Source organism: Xenopus laevis, chromosome 8L (assembly GCF_017654675.1).
Source record: "Xenopus laevis strain J_2021 chromosome 8L, Xenopus_laevis_v10.1, whole genome shotgun sequence".
In the NCBI taxonomy this organism is placed as follows: Eukaryota; Metazoa; Chordata; class Amphibia; order Anura; family Pipidae; genus Xenopus; species Xenopus laevis.
In genome coordinates, this window is record NC_054385.1 from 1,564,682 (window position 1) to 1,585,464 (window position 20,783).

Consider the following 20,783-nt stretch of genomic DNA (forward strand, 5'->3'; position numbering starts at 1 on the left):
AGGGACAGCAGCACCAATGGGGTTAATAACGGATAGCATGGCATCAATTAGCACTTCTTGCCTTATTCTGGCAGCTTTCAAGTTATTTTTAATGTCAGAGAAAGGCGACTGCTTGGAGGCCGGGGCCGTTGCTGTGCTTTTAATATAAATTAACAAATTAATTCCACGTTAATAGACACGAAGCATCCCCGCTCCTTCAGACCCCAGGTGCTGTAATCAGAGTTAAAATGAAACGACGCCCCCGTTCCAACACGCTCATTTGCATAATTAACGGCTGTCGGCAGCTAATGAGAGTGTGATTATTGGGAAGAAAAGAAGATACTTAATGAGAGACGATTCACAAGAAGCATTGTGGGTATGATGGGACTTGTGTATGTCACTGAGGGGCCAGAGTGGCCACTTACTCCCCGCTGTAGTGCTTAATGGTACGGCCAGAACATCAGCAGAATTAGCTCCCTATAATAAAGAGGATCACTCATCATAAAGGGTCACACAAAGACCAATGTTATCTTAATGCAATGGCATTCAGCTGTCCCAATAGGCATTCAGTGAGATCAACAGCAATTATTAGGCTGGGCAATGTAGAACTGAACCCAACTAGCAACCTCCCCAGGCAAATACATTCCAATTTCCCCAGGACCCAGACATAGAAATTTTATTTTCTGTACTTCCCACTTCTGGGCTGCTATTCTTCCTAGAGTACAGAGGTCCTATTCTCTATTCTTTCCACTCCTGGCCTGTGGTCCTTCCATAGTCAGACAGAAACCCATTCCCTCCCGTACTTACCCAGGTACAACTCTCTGATTCTCTGTACTTCCTGCTCCTGGGCTGCTCTCTTTCCCATGGTCAGACAGGAACCTCCCCCTGGGTAAGTGAATCCAATCTCCCCCAGTACTTACCCAGGTACAGAGCTCTGATTCTCTGTACTTCCTGCTCCTGGGCTGCTCTCTTTCCCATGGTCAGACAGGAACCTCCCCCTGGGTAAGTGAATCCAATCTCCCCCAGTACTTACCCAGGTACAGAGCTCTGATTCTCTGTACTTCCTGCTCCTGGGCTGTTCTCTTTCCCATGGTCAGACAGGAACCTCCCCCTGGGTAAGTGAATCCAATCTCCCCCAGTACTTACCCAGGTACAGAGCTCTGATTCTCTGTACTTCCTGCTCCAGGGCTGCTCTCCTTCCCATGGTCAGACAGGAACCTCCCCCTGGGTAAGTGAATCCAATCTCCCCCAGTACTTACCCAGGTACAGAGCTCAGATTCTCTGTACTTCCTGCTCCTGGGCTGCTCTCTTTCCCATGGTCAGACAGGAACCTCCCCCTGGGTAAGTGAATCCAATCTCCCCCAGTACTTACCCAGGTACAGAGCTCAGATTCTCTGTACTTCCTGCTCCTGGGCTGCTCTCTTTCCCATGGTCAGACAGGAACCTCCCCCTGGGTAAGTGAATCCAATCTCCCCCAGTACTTACCCAGGTACAGAGCTCAGATTCTCTGTACTTCCTGCTCCTGGGCTGCTCTCTTTCCCATGGTCAGACAGGAACCTCCCCCTGGGTAAGTGAATCCAATCTCCCCCAGTACTTACCCAGGTACAGAGCTCAGATTCTCTGTACTTCCTGCTCCTGGGCTGTTCTCTTTCCCATGGTCAGACAGGAACCTCCCCCTGGGTAAGTGAATCCAATTTCCCCCAGTACTTACCCAGGTAAAGAGCTCTGATTCTCTGTACTTCCTGCTCCTGGGCTGTTCTCTTTCCCATGGTCAGACAGGAACCTCCCCCTGGGTAAGTGAATCCAATCTCCCCCAGTACTTACCCAGGTACAGAGCTCTGACTCTCTGTACTTCCTGCTCCTGGGCTGCTCTCTTTCCCATGGTCAGACAAAGGGTGGGGCTTTGTTGAGAGTTTGTCCAGTCACCTGGATGTATTGGGGCAGTGCAAGACTTGAATGTGTGTGCGCAATGATAAGAAAAAAGAGAGTATATTGGGGCATTTTTGTTAGTGTGAAACTCCCAGGGATGATTAGCCAGTGGCTATTTAGCGAGGGCAACACTGTAACAGTAAAAATAAATAGAGCAGTTGGATACAAAGTGGACGGGCCCTTGATACAAGGCTGAATGTATGTGCCATTTGCAGCACTGTAGCGCAGAGAGGATGTGATAGAGTAAAGCAGGATGAATGAATAAAGCTATACATTGAATGGAAACAACTATACATAATATGCTTGATCGGCTCCCCCCATCTCCCTGGGGCCATTAGTGGAGCTGTATTTGCCTCCCTAAATGAATGGAGCCCACCCTGTGCCCATCCCTGCGGCCCCTCAGAAGCTGCCAGTTTGTAGTCATAACAGCAGAGGAAAATAAGTAGAAGAAGCAAATCAATGAAATCTATCTCCCTATTTTGTACCTACCCGCTGGCTGGAATGGAGGGGAGGGGGGTTGGCATTTGTGCGGCACACACTTTGCTGCCAAGCTCTCCGCTCACAATTGCCTCTCAATTGTACAACTCAATTAAGGACAAATAGGCCCCACCAGGCGGGGGGACTGGGACGGCACAAAAAAGAATTCATTCCCAGGGTCCGGCTAGTGAAGGGGGGGGGGTGGCATTTTCAATTACCAGCAAATTTTACTGCAATTTGGCCTTTTTTGCTGAGCCTGCCCCATGCTGAGAATGTAATGGGAGCTGCATGTACAGCCGCCGCTGCTGCTGCACTCAGGTGGGAGAGGGAGGGGGCAGCATAGATTTAAGCACAATAACCCCTTCAGTGCTGGGGCACAGTTTACTTGAAGGAACAAGTGACACCCCAGTTGTTTGTATCCTTGTATGGGCCTAACTGCACTGGGCTGAATTCAACCACCTTCCAGCAGTTGGCTATATAAAAGCTGCTGGCTGCTCTCCTTCCTCTGGACACACAGAGATAGGCCCATATCTGAAGCCTTGAAATCTCCAGGAATAAACCATACAGAATATATAAAAGGGACTGCAAGGAATGAGCCATCTGCATAGAAGCATAATGCAACTACATTTACACACCTTGGCACACTCATTGCAATGCACCAGCACGACTGCAAATATTCACTGTAACTGCAGCTCCACCTGCCCCACATTTAATCTGACCCTGTCTTATCAGCCAGGTTTTATAGAGCAGAAGCAGCTCCTCGGCTGTGGTCACCAGAGAAAGAATAGCCAGAGAGTGCACTTCCCCTTTAAATGCTGTCCCGGCAGAGGCGGTGGCGTTGTATAAAAAGAGAAACTGTATGAAAGAGCCCAGAAGTGAAAGGGACTGTCATGGGGCTGGATATTTCCCCCACTCCAGCACTAATTAGTTACCCCAGCGATAATCTCTGAATGCGGATATTGCTCTAATTAGCAGGATCCCTGCCTGAAGTCACACAAAGAGGGGATTGTGAGGGAGGGAGGTCCCACGCTCTCAGCCTCCAGTCTCTCTCCCAACAAACACGGCCAATCATCACTGCCGCCCAAACAACTTCCTACACAGCAAACAGTTCAAAGCACTGGCAGCCAACCAGGTTTATTTGTGTTGTCCTTAATTACCTATCTGGGTGTCCCTTAGGGCTGCTGCTGGCCAACATGGCAACTGGGTGCCCAAATGAAGGGTGAGCACAAGTGGAATTTTGTCTGGGTGACATTATTGAACATCCAGTATCAGACAGCTCCACAACTCCCAGCACCTTTGACAGTCTTCAGTTGTCCTTGGGTGCATGGAGTTCTACTCAAACGGTTTATAGCTGGAAGGTTGGACATTACTAATGTTACAGTCTACAATTACACCCTTAAGCCTCCCATCTCAGCTTAAGTCTCCCATCTCAGCTTAAGTCTCCCATCTCAGCTTTAGGTCTTCCATCTCACCCTTAAGCCTCCCATCTCAGCTTAAGTCTCCCATCTCAGTTTAAGTCTCCCATCTCAGCTTAAGGCTACCATCTCAGCCTTAGGTCTTCCATCTCACCCTAAAGCCTCCCATCTCACCCTTAATTCTCCAATCTCACCCTAAAGCCTCCATTCTTACCATACAGCCTCCCATCTCACCCTAAAGCCTCCCATCTCACTCTAAAGCCTCCCATCTCAGCCTAAAGCCTCCCATATAACCATACAGCCTCCCATCTTAGCTTTAAGCCTTCTATATCAGCCTTACACTTCTCATCTCACCCTTAAGCCTCCAATCTAACCCTAAAGCTTCCGATCTCAGCCTTCCATCTTCCTTCTCACTTTTAAGCATTCTATCTCAGCCTTCAACCTCCCATCTCACCCTTAAGCCTCCCATCTCAGCCTTATACCTTCTATCTTGTCCTACAGTCTCCTATCTCACTCTTACACCTTTCATCTTGTGCTACAGTCTCCCATCTCACCTTTAAGCCTGCTATCTTGTCCTACAGTCTTCCGCCTGACCCTACAGCCTCCTATCTCAGCCTTACGCCTTCCATCTCACCCATAAGTCTCTCAACCCCTCCTATACTCTCCCATCTTACCCTGTAGTCTCCAATCCTGCCCTACTGTCTCCATCTTGCCCAAGCTCTCTGCATCTCTTGCCCTTCTCTTTGTGTACAGTTTGCCCCGCTACAGCTGCATGGGGAGAATAAGTGCTGTGACAACGAGCCACATTCTAGCTCCAATAGCCGTTACTCTGCAGCCCCATCATGGAATGCACCAGGGCAGAACCCCTGAGCCCACAATCAGTACCTGTGCATGTCTGTGCCGTGATATGTGTCCCAGTATCATAACCTACAGTCACTAGTGCAGCTGGAAGACTAAAAGCAAGCCTCTGATTGGTCATTATGAGCCACATGATGTAGACAAACTCTGCCCATGTCCCTACATGCTCTGGGGCCACTGCTTTCCTGGTGTTCAAGTAGGACATGGCATGGTCACAAGTAATCACTAGTCCTGCCCACGTTCTGGGCCTATAAAAAAATATTCCCTGACTGAGCCAATTCCAGGGTTATTAATATATTTCTGAGGCGGGTGGCGCCAGCGGCATTTCACTAACCCCAGCAGATTTGGGAATTGGAAATTTCTCCTTTATTCTACTGTTTATGGAAATAAATGTATAGCAGCAAATACCCAGACCCACCAAACATATGGGGGCCAGTAACATTCCCCCTACTTACAGGGTCAGATGGGAAAACTGCTAGATGTCTCCAGCATTTGCTCTATTACCCCCTTCTATAAAGCACTTACTCACTTTGCTTACAGTCTCAGGCTTGTGTATGGCTTCATTGCTCTTGGAATTCCTTCTCTCTCCCAAATATATATATATACTGTATATCTCCCGTGCAGTCTAATTGCCTTTATACATAGCCAGCACTGGGCATAGGCTACAGGGCAAAGGAGTAATATTTCATTTTACTGGAGAAATGGTGGTAATGGAAAGAACTATTGCAAAAGGAACAAGTTTAATTACATCCTGTACAGGGAGTTACCATAATACTACCTCAATACAGGTATTCCCTGTACTAAGCACAATTCAGCAGGAACAGTCCCTAAGTTTGCTCATAGTCTGTACAGAGAGATCCCATAAAACTATGGCACATAGGTATTCCCTGTACTAAGCACAATTCAGCAGGAACAGTCCCCTAAGTTTGCTCATAGTCTGTACAGAGAGATCCCATAAAACTATGGCAGCATAGGTATTCCCTGTACTAAGCACAATTCAGCAGGAACAGTCCCTAAGTTTGCTCATAGTCTGTACAGAGAGATCCCATAAAACTATAGCAGCATAAGTATTCCTCTGTACTAAGCACAATTCAGCAGGAACAGTCCCTAAGTTTGCTCATAGTCTGTACAGAGAGATCCCATAAAACTATGGCAGCATAGGTATTCCTCTGTACTAAGCACAATTCAGCAGGAACAGTCCCTAAGTTTGCTCATAGTCTGTACAGAGAGATCCCATAAAACTATGGCAGCATAGGTATTCCCCTGTACTAAGCACAATTCAGCAGGAACAGTCTCCTAAGTTTGCTCATAGTCTGTACAGAGAGATCCCATAAAACTATGGCAGCATAGGTATTCCCTGTACTAAGCACAATTCAGCAGGAACAGTCCCTAAGTTTGCTCATAGTCTGTACAGAGAGATCCCATAAAACTATAGCAGCATAGGTATTCCCTGTACTAAGCACAATTCAGCAGGAACAGCCCCTAAATTTGCTCATAGTCTGTAGAGAGAGATCCCATAAAACTATGGCAGCATAGGTATTCCCTGTACTAAGCACAATTCAGCAGGAACAGCACCCTAAGTTTGCTCATAGTCTGTACAGAGAGATCCCATAAAACTATGTCAGCATAGGTATTCCCTGTACTAAGCACAATTCAGCAGGAACAGCCCCTAAGTTTGCTCATAGTCTGTACAGAGAGAGATCCCATAAAACTATGGCAGCATAGGTATTCCCCTGTACTAAGCACAATTCAGCAGGAACTGCCCCTCATTTTTCAGAAAACTAAAATGGACACACTTTAGCCGAGGAGACTTGCCCCAGAAGATAAAATGCAAGTGAATTGTTCCTGTTTGTTGCAGTAGTCATCCACCCTAATAAAGGGTTAAGTCCAACTTCCAGCGACACTGAGCTCTTTATAAATGCAGATTCTGTGCCCTTTCCATGCGCACGCTGTATATAAACAGTGTTATGGCAGTGTGGCTCTGACTCAGGAAAACTGGAGAGCTGTAATTGGATTCAGGGGGACTTAATTAGGAATTAAAGAAAACAGAATGTAAATAGGGGCCATTGAAGCCGCCTGCTCTCCCTAGTCTGGTAGGAAATGTACTGCTGTACATGGTGGGGGCCACAGCGACAGCTAGTAATGCTTGCACTCAGCCCCATCTAGTGGTAACTATAAGAAATGCACTCATAGACTCCACAATCTGATTTGTAGGCCTGTGTATTGGCATTGCTTTATTGTCCCCACTATTTAGAAAGCTGCTTGATTAAAAGGACATAACAGTCCCATCCATGGGGCCCAACACCTCCCTTTGTCTTTAGCTTTGCCACAGCATTAGAACACTCATGAGACTAGATAAACCTGTAGTCAATCAGATCAATAGAACACTCACAGGACTAGACTAACCTGTACCCAATCAGAGCAATGGAACACTTACATGTCTACTCCTACCTGTAGCCAATGATATGCTCACAGGGCTAGACCAACCAGTAGTCAATGTGTATAAACAAACCCCTCCTTTCCCCCAGCTGCAGCTTTAGAGATAAGTAGTGCCATTACTTTCAATCAGTCACATCACTGGGAAAGGGACCACTAAAGGAAGTGCTCTCATATTCAGATTCCTCCAGGCCCGGACTGGCAATCTGTGGGTTGTGGCAAATGCCAGAGGGGCTGCTATAAGGTGCCATAGAAAGTCAGTATTTAGTGGGCTGGTGGGGGCTGTTTGGGCCTCTGTGTACCTGAAATGCCAGGGCCTATTTTGACTCTCAGTCCAGACCTGGATTCCTCCCAGAGGCCCTAGCAAAGGTATGTGACCAATGAATGGAGCCTGAAGCAGTGATGTCACAGATCACTTGGGCTCATTATATAAGACTACAGATATGGGTTTAGTATTGATATTGTTATGGGAATAACAATAGTTAACTTTTATGTTATAGAATTTATAGCTATTGAATTATTTGCCTTCTTCTTCTGGCTCTTTTTCAGCTTTCAAAGGGGGTCACAGACCCCATATAAAATTAAATGCTCTTTAAGGTTACACATTTATTGTTATTGCTACTCTTATTACTCCTCTTTCTATCTCAAATCCAGTACATTAAAGAGAACACTAAAAGCAATACTGCTGTTATTCAATTTTAATTGTGGACTACAGTTCACAACTAAAATCGAATCACAGCAGTATTGCTTGGAGTGTTCTCTTTAATTACTGGATTTGGGATATAACTTAAGGGGTAGCGGTTCCCTGGATAAGGATTGATCCACTTTTCCGTGAATTAGTTAGAGGCAGAGCGTAAGAACATCTCCCTGGAAGTTTCAAGTACTCCTCTTTCTTTTCAGGCCTCTCCTATTCATATTCCAGTCTCTTATGCAAATCAGTGCATGGTTGCTAGGGGAATCTGGACTCTAGCAACCAGATGGCTGAAATTGCAAACTGGAGAGCTGCTGAATAAAAGGCTAAATAATTTAAAAACCACAAATAATAAAAAATGAAAACCAATTGTCTCAGAATATGCCTCTCTATATCATACTAACAGTTCATTTAAAGGTGAACAAGCCCTTTAAGTATCTGAGGCCACATCACCAGTCCAGACTCCTATGTAGAACCCGAGCACTAATCCAGTTCTGCAGTGAGTCCCGGGGAATGTGAAGGCCTGCCAGCTCCCAAATCTGGATCCTCTCCCAGTGACAAATCCCTGTAATATCTGCTGAGAAAGGGTCAAATCCTTATTGACACTGAATTCGCTATAAAATAAACTCCGGTTAATACTGTTTACATTCCAGGCATAAACACCCAAAGAAAAGGCAAAGTTAAAAGGGGTGCTGTGTCGCACAATCAAAGCCTGGGGAGGGCGGTGGGACGGGTGTGAAGGGCGTAAGGCATTTTTGGGAGAACAGGCGGATTTAAATAAAAAGCCTATTTTGGTACATTTGGAGAGTCGAAGTCAGAGGGGTGAGAATAAACGCAGCCCAGATGCTAAATACAGTTTAACCCTGAAGTCGTCCACACACCCCATTGTTGTTCCCTACTGGTACCCAAATCTTTAGAACTACCCCTACTAAAAATCACAAAAAAGCAGGAACTTTTCCTTCAGATTCCTTATATTCCAGCCACAATTTAAAGGGAACGTTTGGGCCTCTTTCTCATCAGCTGAACCCCCAGAACCTTTTGCAGGATTTGGACTTGGCAGTTTCCTAAACGATCAATGGAACTGGATCTAAAACCATGAAATCATGGGATTCTAAAGCTTTAGAAAACGGAAAGTTTTCAGATTTGTTTGTTTATCTCAAATTTGAATATGTAAATGAGTGGCTGAGATTCAGCAGAATAATTTGTGGAAATGTCAGTATTTGGGCTGACTGGGTGCCGTGCTAGTTAAAGCTCATTGTGGGGATGCAAAAAGGATCAAAAAGCAGGTCTCGCACATTCAGCCTAATTACAGTATCTATATAAATATATATATTCTCCCTTTTAGGGTAAACATCCCATAATAACAACCTGAATTGGGCACAGTTTGTTTGTGTAACACTGGGGTTCTGGTCTGGATAGAAAGCCGCTGCTCTGACATGTAAATAAGTCAATAGAAAGAGACGCAGGATACGGGGATTACAGATGAATGGATCTTCCCGGCTGCCGTGCGTCACACTTGCGAGGAGAATGTACGGGAATGTAAGCAGCACATTTAGGCGACTGTCATAATACATTTCCGACGGTGGGGAAGAGTGGAGACATCTGTACTGGCACTGAGATCTGACAGGTGAGGGCGCCCCTCACAGGCCATAGACAATCTGATCTGCAGGGTCAAGGAGTCTGTGACTCAAGCAGTGGGCAGGGGAAGAATACTCCAATGGCTGCTTACAGGGGGGACGAAGGGAGTCTGTAACTTACCCGTAATGGGTGGAACTAGAAATATTCTTACAGGGGAGGGGAATAATGTCTGTCATTCAAGCAGTGACTGGGTCTAGACCAGTGATCCCCAACCAGTAGCTCATGAGCAAAATGTTGCTCTCCAACCCCTTGAATGTTCCTCTTAGTGTGCTTATTTTTTAATTCCAGGCTTGGAAGCAAGTTTTAATTGCATAAAAACTAAGTATAGTGCCAAGTAGAGCCTCTTGTAGGCTGCTAGTCCACATACGGACAACCAAATAGCCAATCACATCCCTTATTTGCCACCCCAGGAACATTTTTCATGCTTGTGTTGCTCCCCAACTCTTTTTACATTTGAATGTGGCTCACGGGTAAAAAAAGGTTGGGGACCCCTGGTCTAGAACAGTGATGGTAACTTACAAGGGGAGGGGCAGGGAGTCTGTAACTTTCAGTGGGTGGGACTAGAACACTGTAATGTAGGCTTACAGGTGGAGGGTCAATAAGGTTCATCATTGGACATACTGGCTCATATAGAGACTAAGCAAATACTGCCTCCTGGTGACAAAATGTATATATATATATATATATATATATATATATATATATATATATATATATATATATATATATATATATATATATATATATATATATATATATAGCGGCAGATCTGCTTAGGACCACGTCTCTTTAAAGACAGGGAAAATGTGAGGGAATAATGACATATTTCTGCTGGTCTCATCCATGCCTGGACTGGCAATATGTGGCTGCTATAAGGTGCCATAGAAAGTCAGTATTTAGAGGGCTGGTGGGGGCTGATTGGGCCTCTGTGTAGCTGAAATGCCAGGGCCTATTTTAATTCTCAGTCCGGATCCCCCCACTCTCAGTCTGCATCGCTGGAAGGCATCTCTATAATGATGCGGCCCCCTAAGTGGGTGGTTCCGTATTGAGTGACAAGTTCCTGTACCCCGTAGGGGTAAGTCCTGGTGCTGCGAAGCATAGTGATTTTAGAGTGAACGCTTCTCGTCTCTGTGCAACAGCTGGTCCCTGGTGCAATTAGCCGCAGACATCTGGCAGCCCAGCCTGCAATTAAAGTCTCTGTGGGAGGGAGGGGAGAAGGCAGTTTTTGCAAGTGTGTCGGTCCATGCTGATAGGGACCCATAACATTACCTGCAAATGGCTTTCAGTAGAACAGTCGCCATCAACGTGATGGGAGAGTTGATGGGTGTGTGCCTTGCAATCCTTGTGTATTCACAAGCTTGTGTACCTGCCCCCCCCCCCAGCTAAATTCCATGACATACACTCAGGGATGATTATCCTGCAGGGACACAAGCCATGGGGCCGGGGGTAATTGCTCAATTTCACTAGTAAAACATCACCCTGCTAAATCTGCCTCCCCAGACACAAGGTGATGGCTCTGCATATTTTGGCTAGTGGCAGGGGCGTAAATATAGAAGAAAATATGTGACCATTGGGGGGGACTCATAAGATGCTTTATAATAATTCACATGCCCAAAGTTTAGGGGGACCCTAAAAAAAATGTATCTGCTGCATGAATTGCCTGTAATGATCAGAGAAGAAGTTCCAGAAGATCACACCACTAGCCAGGGCCTGTGCAGAGGTGTGTAGTTTAACATCAGCCAGACAGAAGACATTGGTCAAGAGTTGCTGGGAGTTTAAATCTAGCTACAGGTGATTATACTGGATTTGGATCTGGTCCATTTGTTATAATCAGGGCTGTGGTGTCCTATGTGTTTGGGTTCAGGTATTGGCCACTCCTAGTTTTTATAGGCCCTTTTAGTTTGGGTGGGAGACAGCAGAAGAGTTCATGTTGGGATAATGGAATGGGCTTGGCAGGAGAAGGGAATAGAGGGCTAGTAAGGAGAGCGACTTGTGACTTTAATTGCCGCTTTGGACTGACCAGCTGTTCATACAAATACATTCTTTCAGCTCCATAATTTTCCCATGTCCAGGACAAGCCGCTCTGTATTATCCCCCCCACCTTTTATCACTTGTCACTCGCGCTGCTCCTGTCACCAAACGGTTCGGTCAATTTAGCAAATTAAGGCGTTTTAAAAAGTCATTAGGGAGAAGCGCTGTCATATCCCCTCTCAGCGATGCCTCCGCCAGTCGTCTCCCCATCAGTCGGGCCCCCGTGAATAAATCAGCTCCTTCCTGACAGCTTCAATGATGTTTGTGAGGTTTGGGCTCTATTATTAACATGTCTCGGGGAGAGGTGGTTTAATAGTTGGATTAAGAATGTTAAGAAAGGGAAATGCAAACCCCCTCTGTCCCCAAACATTCTGTCCATGCTTTCTGTACATTTCATTTTCCCAGTGTTACTAGTGCAAGAGCGAGCCAATCACAGCAACATACTGCAGTTCCCAATTAGGTCCCCTCACAAGGGGGGCATGGGCTGGCATGCTACAGTGCAATGTTTTGGGTGCAACTTGTGCTCCTGAACAGCCTGGGAAAGTCTACAGTGTACATACAGCAGCAACAATTGGATGGCTGGGGGGGGGGTTCTAGTAAAACATTGGGGGAAATTTTAATAAAAGTACATATATTTTAATCCGCCATTGTCTTTCAATTTAGCACAGGGCTTCCAACTGCCCCTCCCCTTGCCAACATATGCACGTGCAGGGCAGCATGGATGGTTAATTGTGGCCCAGATAAACATGGCACAGGAGCTTAGTAAACATGGGGAAACTTGCCAGAGATGTCTGATTATATTCAATGAATGACACCGCACCAAAGGCAATATCTCATTAATTCAACTCATTGTAAAGAAAAATCAGCAGGGAGAAGGGAGTTGCCATGGTACACACCCCCTCCCTATGTGAAGAAGTTTTCAAGAGGTTGATTCTATAGAACTGCATTCAGGTGCCCCTGGCATTGCTTTCCATAGCACAGCAGCAGGGGGTGCTCCTTTTGCACTGCCCCCTTCCTATAAACTGCCCCTGTGGAAGTGAATGCAACATTTACTGATATACATAGGAGTTTGATCATGGGCTGCTCTCTTCCCACTGTCCCCCTGCATGTCAGACGTGGAGCATAATCCCAGTGGTGACAATTACAATGCAATGCCTTATGGCATGATATGAAACATCCCCATTGGCTGTGCTGCACTCTAGACAACAAGAACTGTGGGTCGGGAGGTGTTGGCTTGATGAGATACAAGGTAACTGAGTGGTGGGAAACAGGGTTGCAGAAGAGGTTAAAGTGTCAGTAATGTGTAAAAATAAAAAAGCCTCCAGGTTTCCACGTCCAGCACAGAAGGGGTCCAGGCAGTGTGGGAACCAGGGAGCAGAGTCTGTTCCACACTCACACGTCCCTTCCACATTCTCACTCCCAGGGACCTGCTCTACTCACTACTACTACTACTACTACACACAGCTCTCCTCCATCAAAGTCTCACAACTTGTCTTCCTATGTGTCTCTGAACTGAAGCACCTCTGTGTAAACACTACCCAGCAGATGTTGGGTGTATATGCCAGGCAAACACCATAAACTAGGCGATTTCATATCATTTGTGCAAAATGAGGTCAGACAACTACATGGATATATATATATATATATATATATATATATATATATATATATATATATATATATATATATATATATATATATATATATATATATATATATATATATATATATATATATACTGATTATTTCCCAGGTGAGATATCAGATGAGCAGAGACGGGAGTTCCCTGCCCAAGCTGGTGTCTCCACAAGTAACTGTACAGGTAGAATTAGAAGTTGTTGTAGGTCTGAGCCTTAAAGCAGCAGAAGATTTATAGCCACAGACATACTGTTTGCTGTTGGTTAGTCAGAAGTCGTAACTCACACAGAATGGGGGCAGCTGTGCATTGTGTGGCTCTGGGCAAGATTAACAGTCCATGCATAGTAATGGTTATCTATATGGGATACAGGATTCTCCTGTCAGGCAACTTTTTGTTGAGTAGCAGTGTTATAGTTTTCCTGTATGGCATCTATTGTGTATGCATGCAGACAATGATATATAATGCTACTGGTCAGTTAATTAATTGCTACACAGCAACCCCAAGTATTTGCAGTATTATTCCCAAAATAGCAGCAACTTACTGCAATCCGAGGCTCAGAGTCAGTGTGCAGACTTGTGGCCCCTCTCACCGCAGGGCCCGACAGCTCTTTCTTTCTATGTTTCATGGTTCTGCCTGAAGGAGATGCGACTTTTTGGCCTAGATGAGAAAGAGAATGAAGAGATCAAGGAGGGAAATATTTGAGGTTATAAAGGAATTTTATCATCCGATTAAAATAAATAATAGGTGGATGCTGCCATATTGTTTCCCCTTAGAGTATGAGGGCATAGTTGAATGTGCAGCCAGATTATTGCACTTTCTGGGAAAATGAGACAAAAGGAGAACATTAGGATGGGACCTGATGTTGCAAGTGCAGGATACAGATGGGAGATAGTACCAGTATGTGGCATTCCTGAATACCCGTGGCTGCTGCAGTACATATGCGTTGCACTATATTAGCAGGATGCTGAGTAGGGAGAACCACAGCCTAGTGTGGGTACCATGTGCAATTGACAAGTACCAGGCTGAGTCAATATATACCAGTAACAGTCAGTGAGGGTCATTTAAAAACACTGGTTGCTAACGGTAACCAGGCAGGTGCAAATTTGCCCAATGTCTATAAATGAGCCCCAGGGCGGATAGAGTGCATGCATCTCGGAGGATTTTCTGTGGACCGACTGGCTAAGCCTGAAGGGAGTTGCAAGGTTCCAACTATGTTGTTTTATTGTTAGGGTTGCAGAATATTGTCTAATTTCTTATATTTGTACATGTTTATTCCAAGGTATCTGTACTCGCTCCTATGCCTGGGGCTCTTCACTGCAAGTGCCCCCCTACAGCCTGACCAACTGCCATCAATCTGCCCCTGATGTTCATGCCGAGCCTGTGGGTGATGATGCTTGTGCGAGGAAAGGAGAAGATGCTCCATTACCCAGAGGATCAGTAAGATTACAAGTCTTAGCGGGCAGTATGGCTAAACACTGGGGCCAATCCATTATAATGAGCACGGCTGCTATTAGCCATGGGTGGCCATTGAGTGCCACAACTGATGCATAATCATAAGTGCATGTGTTACATTAATATTTATATGTTGTGCAGATAAAATACATTCCCTCACCCCAGGAGCTCACAATTCACCAAGATTATCATAAGACAAGCTGTATTGGAGAAATGACCGAAGCGGACACTTTAGAGCCCCTTGTTCCTCTGGGAGATTACTGGGGTTCCTACATTCCTTTAACCGCACTTCTATAAACCCACAATGGGGAAGTCTTGCCTCAAGTCTGGTGCTGAACATTTATGAAGACAGTATGTGTTAGGCAGCAGAAAACACATGGTCCCTATGTTAAAGGGGAAGCGAGACCACCCTATTTCGATTCTGCACGGTCAATAACTAATCAGTTGAGTTGATTATCAAATAGCGATGTCATTGGCAAAATACAGACTTCTACTAATCACCCTGAACCTTAAGGACCTATTGGAAAGTTGCATGGCTATATTAACAATTCATTTATATGCACGCTGCATGGCTATATCAGCAAATTGTTTATAATGCTGCATGGCTATATCAGCAAGTTGTTTATAATGCTGCATGGCTATATCAGCAAGTTGTTTATAATGCTGCATGGCTATATCAGCAAGTTGTTTATAATGCTGCATGGCTATATCAGCAAGTTGTTTATAATGCTGCATGGCTATATCAGCAGTTCATGTATATACGTGCTGCATGGCCATATTGACAATTCACTGATATCATGTTGTATGGCACAGAAAATCTGTTGCAGTCTGCAGCGGGCATTTAAAATAGTGATCCAGATCTGTTAAGTGTAAAAGGTGGTAACTCTAACTACAGCTTCTAGTAACTGGACAGTTCTGGGTCCCCTGCCTATGCATAGCCAATAACATTATCCCCCCCAATACTTACCTGATCAGGTTCTATATTGAATCCTTAATTGTCACAGATTCCCTTATTGAGCTAGCTGGGGGGGTCAAGCAGCAAATATCTGACAAACATAGTGGCAATGCTCAAGGCCATTGCTGCAGGCAGAGTACAGTAACGTAGAAATCCCAGCACTGCCCCTTCTTCTCCCAGAAATCTCTGCTGCACACCAACCTATACATACTATAGCTTATACCTACGTATACTGCAAACTTGGCCCCCTCTGCTTTCTATATGACCCTCCAATTAGCATTCCCAGAGCCCCGAATAGGCTAATGCTAAGTAAACAGCAATAAATTGGAACCAAATAGCAGGCATATCTGGGACGTTTGAGGTTCCTTTATACTGGCCCAAAATGGTTATCTGATAGGGTATGTGTGTGTCCAGATATCTGCTCTTACATGCAACTCTGAATGTGTTATGTACCATAAGCCTTGAACAGGGCTGGTTTTCTGTATGGCAACTCCACATCGGGCTAGGATTATCACTAATTACTTTCATTGTATGCTATAGGCAGGGATACATCAAGGGGTCCAGTGGGCCCCATACCTGCTGCAGACGTACTGACTCCCATGGGCACTTTTTTTTTTTTTAATGACATTTTTGGGAATAGTGAGACTTGAACCAGGGATTACTTCTCCAACAAATCTATTTATTTTATTAGGTGGGTTCCAACTACTTATACAGTGTACAGCTGTCTATCTGGTCAGGGTGTATATAACTGGCCATGCCAATCCCCAGTTACCCTCTGTCCCATCACTAATGAGCTCACTGCAGCCCCAGAGGGGATCCCAACTTTCTTTGTGATGTGTCCCAATGAGAACTCACTCCTCTCCTCCTCCTCTGCCCGTGCTGAGTTAGATCAGCTCATGAATCTGTGCTTAATCAATCATCCCGGCTCTAAACACACCCTGCTGGCAATTTAATATCTTTTGGCACGAGCCACTGGTTCTGGCTGCATGTGTTCAGGACCCATGCCGGCAAACATATGGGCAAGCTGGGGTGAGTGACAGGCCCCCTCTTGGCTTTACCGGCCCACGCTCGATGAGTTCCATCATTACACCGGACTCAAAGAGACGAGGGGAGGTAGTCTCGCCCCATCAGCCTGAGAGAGGCAGAGGAAAGTGGGCGAGAGGCTGGGAAGCTGAGAGAAGAGGGGGGTAATTATTCTAATGAGTGAGAAAGTTTAGCTTAGATTCTGAGTGAGAACTGAGCATCTAAATGCCCCAGAATTTGCCTTTGTGATTTACTCTAGGACTTAGGGAGAGAAAATGTGCTGATTGGGTTGTCTGTGCCCGCTGTCTGCAGCATAGGTAAGAGTTAGTCACACGCACAAGTGCCCAAACGCTGAAACTAGGAGTTGCTGAGGTTGCAACTGTATAAGTATATGTGTGTATATGTGTGTGTGTGCGTGCGTGCGTGCGCGCACTAGGGTTCATTGGAGGGTTGAACTTGACTGAATTTGGTCTTTTTTCAAAATAACTTTATTATGTAACCCTCCTCCTCCAATATTAATACTGAATTAAATATGACCCATACAAATGGGAGAGACATGTTAGGGGCTGATCCACGTGCAACTGTAGGGAGTGGAACGCAGTTTGGAGATCATGATATTCCATGAACACCAGAGGGCAGCAGAAATCAGCATTATGCCCATTTATTGTGAGGCTGGTAAGAGCTGATCCATTGCAAGCCTATTCATTGGCTCAGGAGAATGAAGAGAGAGACCAGGGGTCTCACCTTTGCTCTTGCACTCTAAGGGCCCAGCCATTTATGAAGGACTGTGGTTCTTGTCTGTAATTTATACACTCTCTTAGATTGTAAGCTCTGGTAAGTCAGTGGTGGTGGCTTGTTATGTGCAGAATTTAGAATGATGTACATTACTGAGTTGTGAGTTCCTTTTCCCCTCACCAACACTGTTATCTCTGTCCGTGTCCAATCAGAGTGCACTGGTGTCATTTAGGAAGATGGATGATCCCGGATCTCTGCTGGCTCCTGACGGGCACAGCGGCGGGTATTTTTATGAGCACATTACAAACTGTGCGTTCTTTATGAGCATCTGTTAAATGATAATCCCATTAGGGAATATTTTGGCACTGAGCTTCCCGCTGGTGCTGGAGGAAGCATTTCACTGAGCATGATGGGAAGGGTCATTTAAGTACTTTCTATTTATTGCTGTCATGGGTTATTTTGTTTTAGATTTTTATCATTTACATTCTCTCTATATTTGTTAAATTGTAGATCACTACGGCAGCCGGGAACAATTCACTATAATGTAATTGCTATGGGAAGCAGAGTCTGTCCGTTTACAGTCTCTCGCAATAATGTATCAGAAGCCAGTTCTCCTCCAGCTCTGTCAGTCAGCTGCCTTCTGCTACATTGTTTCAGAGGAGAGAAAGGGACAGATAGACACTGCTTTCAGTAGCAATGACAACAAGTAGTGAATTTCACAAAGGGAGGAAGCACACCAATTCTTCTTAAAGGTATTTATTCTTAAAGGTATTGGTGTGCTTCCTCTCTTTGGGAAATCAAATATGATGACTGGTTTGGAAGTAGCATGAGGAGTTAAATGCACCTGAATAAAGTAAGTGGTGCGCCGAAGAAATTGTATATTAATAAGTAGTGAATGTCACATGGATGAGATTTAGGGTGGGGTTCCCCAATTAATACTCACAGGACTCCTGCCTGCTGACAGTCGTGTTCAGGGCTGATTTCTCTTAAATGGATGTGCGGCTTCAAAGCAGAAAACACGACGGGTGGCTATAAACAGAACTTCATCCTGGGGAAAAACGTGGGATAATTATACATTTGACAAATCCTGTGAATAATGAATTTTCCAGGAATCTTGTGTTCTGGAAAGTGGCTGAAAACAGAGAAAAGTGGGAAACAGTGAAGGAGATTGAGAGGATGGGGTTGCATTAACTTGTGATATGCCATGGGGCAATACGATGGAGCCAACTAGGGTTGCCACCTGGCCGGTATTTTACCAACCTGGCAGGTAAAAATGATGGTTGATCCCAATGTTATTAATAGAGAAAAAAGATAAATATATAGGAAGGTCAGTGATCTCAATTTAATTTACCCTTACCCTTAGTAAATTAGAGTAACGACAGACTGGGTACAGTGCATGGTATCATCATCATGCCCTTCATCTTAAATTGGCCAGTCAACCAGATGGAGGATCTTTGGGCCTATACATATTCCTGCAATCTTTGTGGCGCCGTCATTGTGCTCCAAACAGAACCTACAACCGTTGGGCTTCAGTAAATGTAGATGCATGATGCTCCCCAAGGCTCCGGAACGGCACTGGAAAGGCTGGAGCAAGTGGTGGATCAGATACAGTTTTGCACTTTGGAGAAGGACATTTTGTCCACTTTTGCCCAAAACAGACCTTACTGCCCCCCCCACCAGCAAATGCTCAAAATTGAACCTTTATCAACCTGTTGACCAAACACTCCTCTCCCATCCTTTTGCTTGCTCATATTAACCAGCTCTTGGCAAGGCCGGAGGGAAGATGCAGATGAAAGAGGGCATGGGCAAAGGCAGGAGGGATGGTGCTGACTGTAATGGAGGGTGCAGGGTGAAACATGGTTCTTTGCTAGATCTGTCCCCCCCCCCCCTTCCCTCCAGTCACAGGGTCTGCTGCATAGAAGTTACACCAAAAGTCTAGGAAAGTTGAGATGTTTCACATACAATTATCCCTAAATGGAAACAAATGAGCAAAATTTTGGAGGTTGTAGACCAGAAAATTGCATTCTGTACTGCCAGTGGCGTGCTATTAGAATGGCTGATATGCATAGGTGCATTGATGGGAACTGGCAGTTCTCACAGATGATCTGGAAAGGCTGGAGATAAGTCGGTCGGTTTGGCCAGAGAGTAATTTCCTGCACAGCAGGGTCTCCATTTATCCAGGGGAGCGATGCTGAAATCAACCAGTTGGGGGAAATTTTTCTCCTCCTTGTTCTATGGAGCTTAGAATTCTCTCTCTATTTCTAAATCGGCTTATGAATACAGATATCTCTCCCCACCCCTCGAATAGAAATAGAGGCCAGGGCTGCTTCCACCCTGGTTTTCAATAGTTGCCCAGAGCTCTTTACTTTGGGCCCACAAAAAACTCAGCTAAGATGGCTCCCACACCACACTCAAGCACCCAATTCAGAAGATACTGCTCATGTATAACTTACTATAGCTTACTATCAGATCCCTGCTTGTATGCACCCCAGCCCAATTCTGTTCATGTATAACTCAGATCTTACTAGCAGCTCCCTCTTTACATGGGACCCAGTCCAATTCAGTAGATTCTGTTCATGTATAACTCAGATCTTACTAGCAGCTCCCTCTTTACATGGGACCCAGTCCAATTCAGTAGATTCTGTTCATGTATAACTCAGATCTTACTAGCAGCTCCCTCTTTACATGGGACCCAGTCCAATTCAGTAGATTCTGTTCATGTATAACTCAGACCTTACTAGCAGCTCCCTCTTTACATGGGACTAAGTCCAATTCAGAAGATTCTGCTCATGTATAACTCAGATCTTACTAGCAGCTCCCTCTTTACATGGGACCCAGTCCAATTCAGTAGATTCTGTTCATGTATAACTCAGACCTTACTAGCAGCTCCCTCTTTACATGGGACCCAGTCCAATTCAGAAGATTCTGCTCATGTATAACTCAGACCTTACTAGCAGCTCCCTCTTTACATGGGACCCAGTCCAATTCAGAAGATTCTGCTCATGTATAACTCAGACCTTACTAGCAGCTCCCTCTTTACATGGGACCCAGTCCAATTCAGTAGATTCTGCTCATGTATAACTCAGACCTTACTAGCAGCTCCCTCTTTACATGGGACCCAGTCCAATTCAGTAGATTCTGTTCATGTATAACTCAGACCTTACTAGCAGCTCCCTCTTTACATGGGACTAAGTCCAATTCAGAAGATTCTGCTCATGTATAACTCAGAACTTACTAGCAGCTCCCTCTTTACATGGGACCCAGTCCAATTCAGTAGATTCTGTTCATGTATAACTCAGACCTTACTAGCAGCTCCCTCTTTACATGGGACCCAGTCCAATTCAGAAGATTCTGCTCATGCATAACTCAGACCTTACTAGCAGCTCCCTCTTTACATGGGACCCAGTCCAATTCAGAAGATTCTGCTCATGTATAACTCAGACCTTACTAGCAGCTCCATCTTTACATGGGCCCCAGTCCAATTCAGTAGATTCTGTTCATGTATAACTCAGACCTTACTAGCAG

At 45.1% G+C, this 20,783-nt stretch overlaps 1 long non-coding RNA gene across 1 annotated transcript in view; it reads right to left on the reverse strand.

The window, feature by feature from the left end:
* Positions 1–20,783, reverse strand: part of LOC108698119 — a 79,478-nt gene that overhangs the window by 45,570 nt on the left and 13,125 nt on the right. Inside the window, exons 4-5 of the long non-coding RNA XR_001932565.2 lie at positions 18,202–18,306; positions 13,635–13,750 (exon numbers count right to left, since the gene is read on the reverse strand). This is a non-coding gene — a long non-coding RNA (uncharacterized LOC108698119). The remainder of the gene's footprint in view (positions 1–13,634; positions 13,751–18,201; positions 18,307–20,783) is intronic.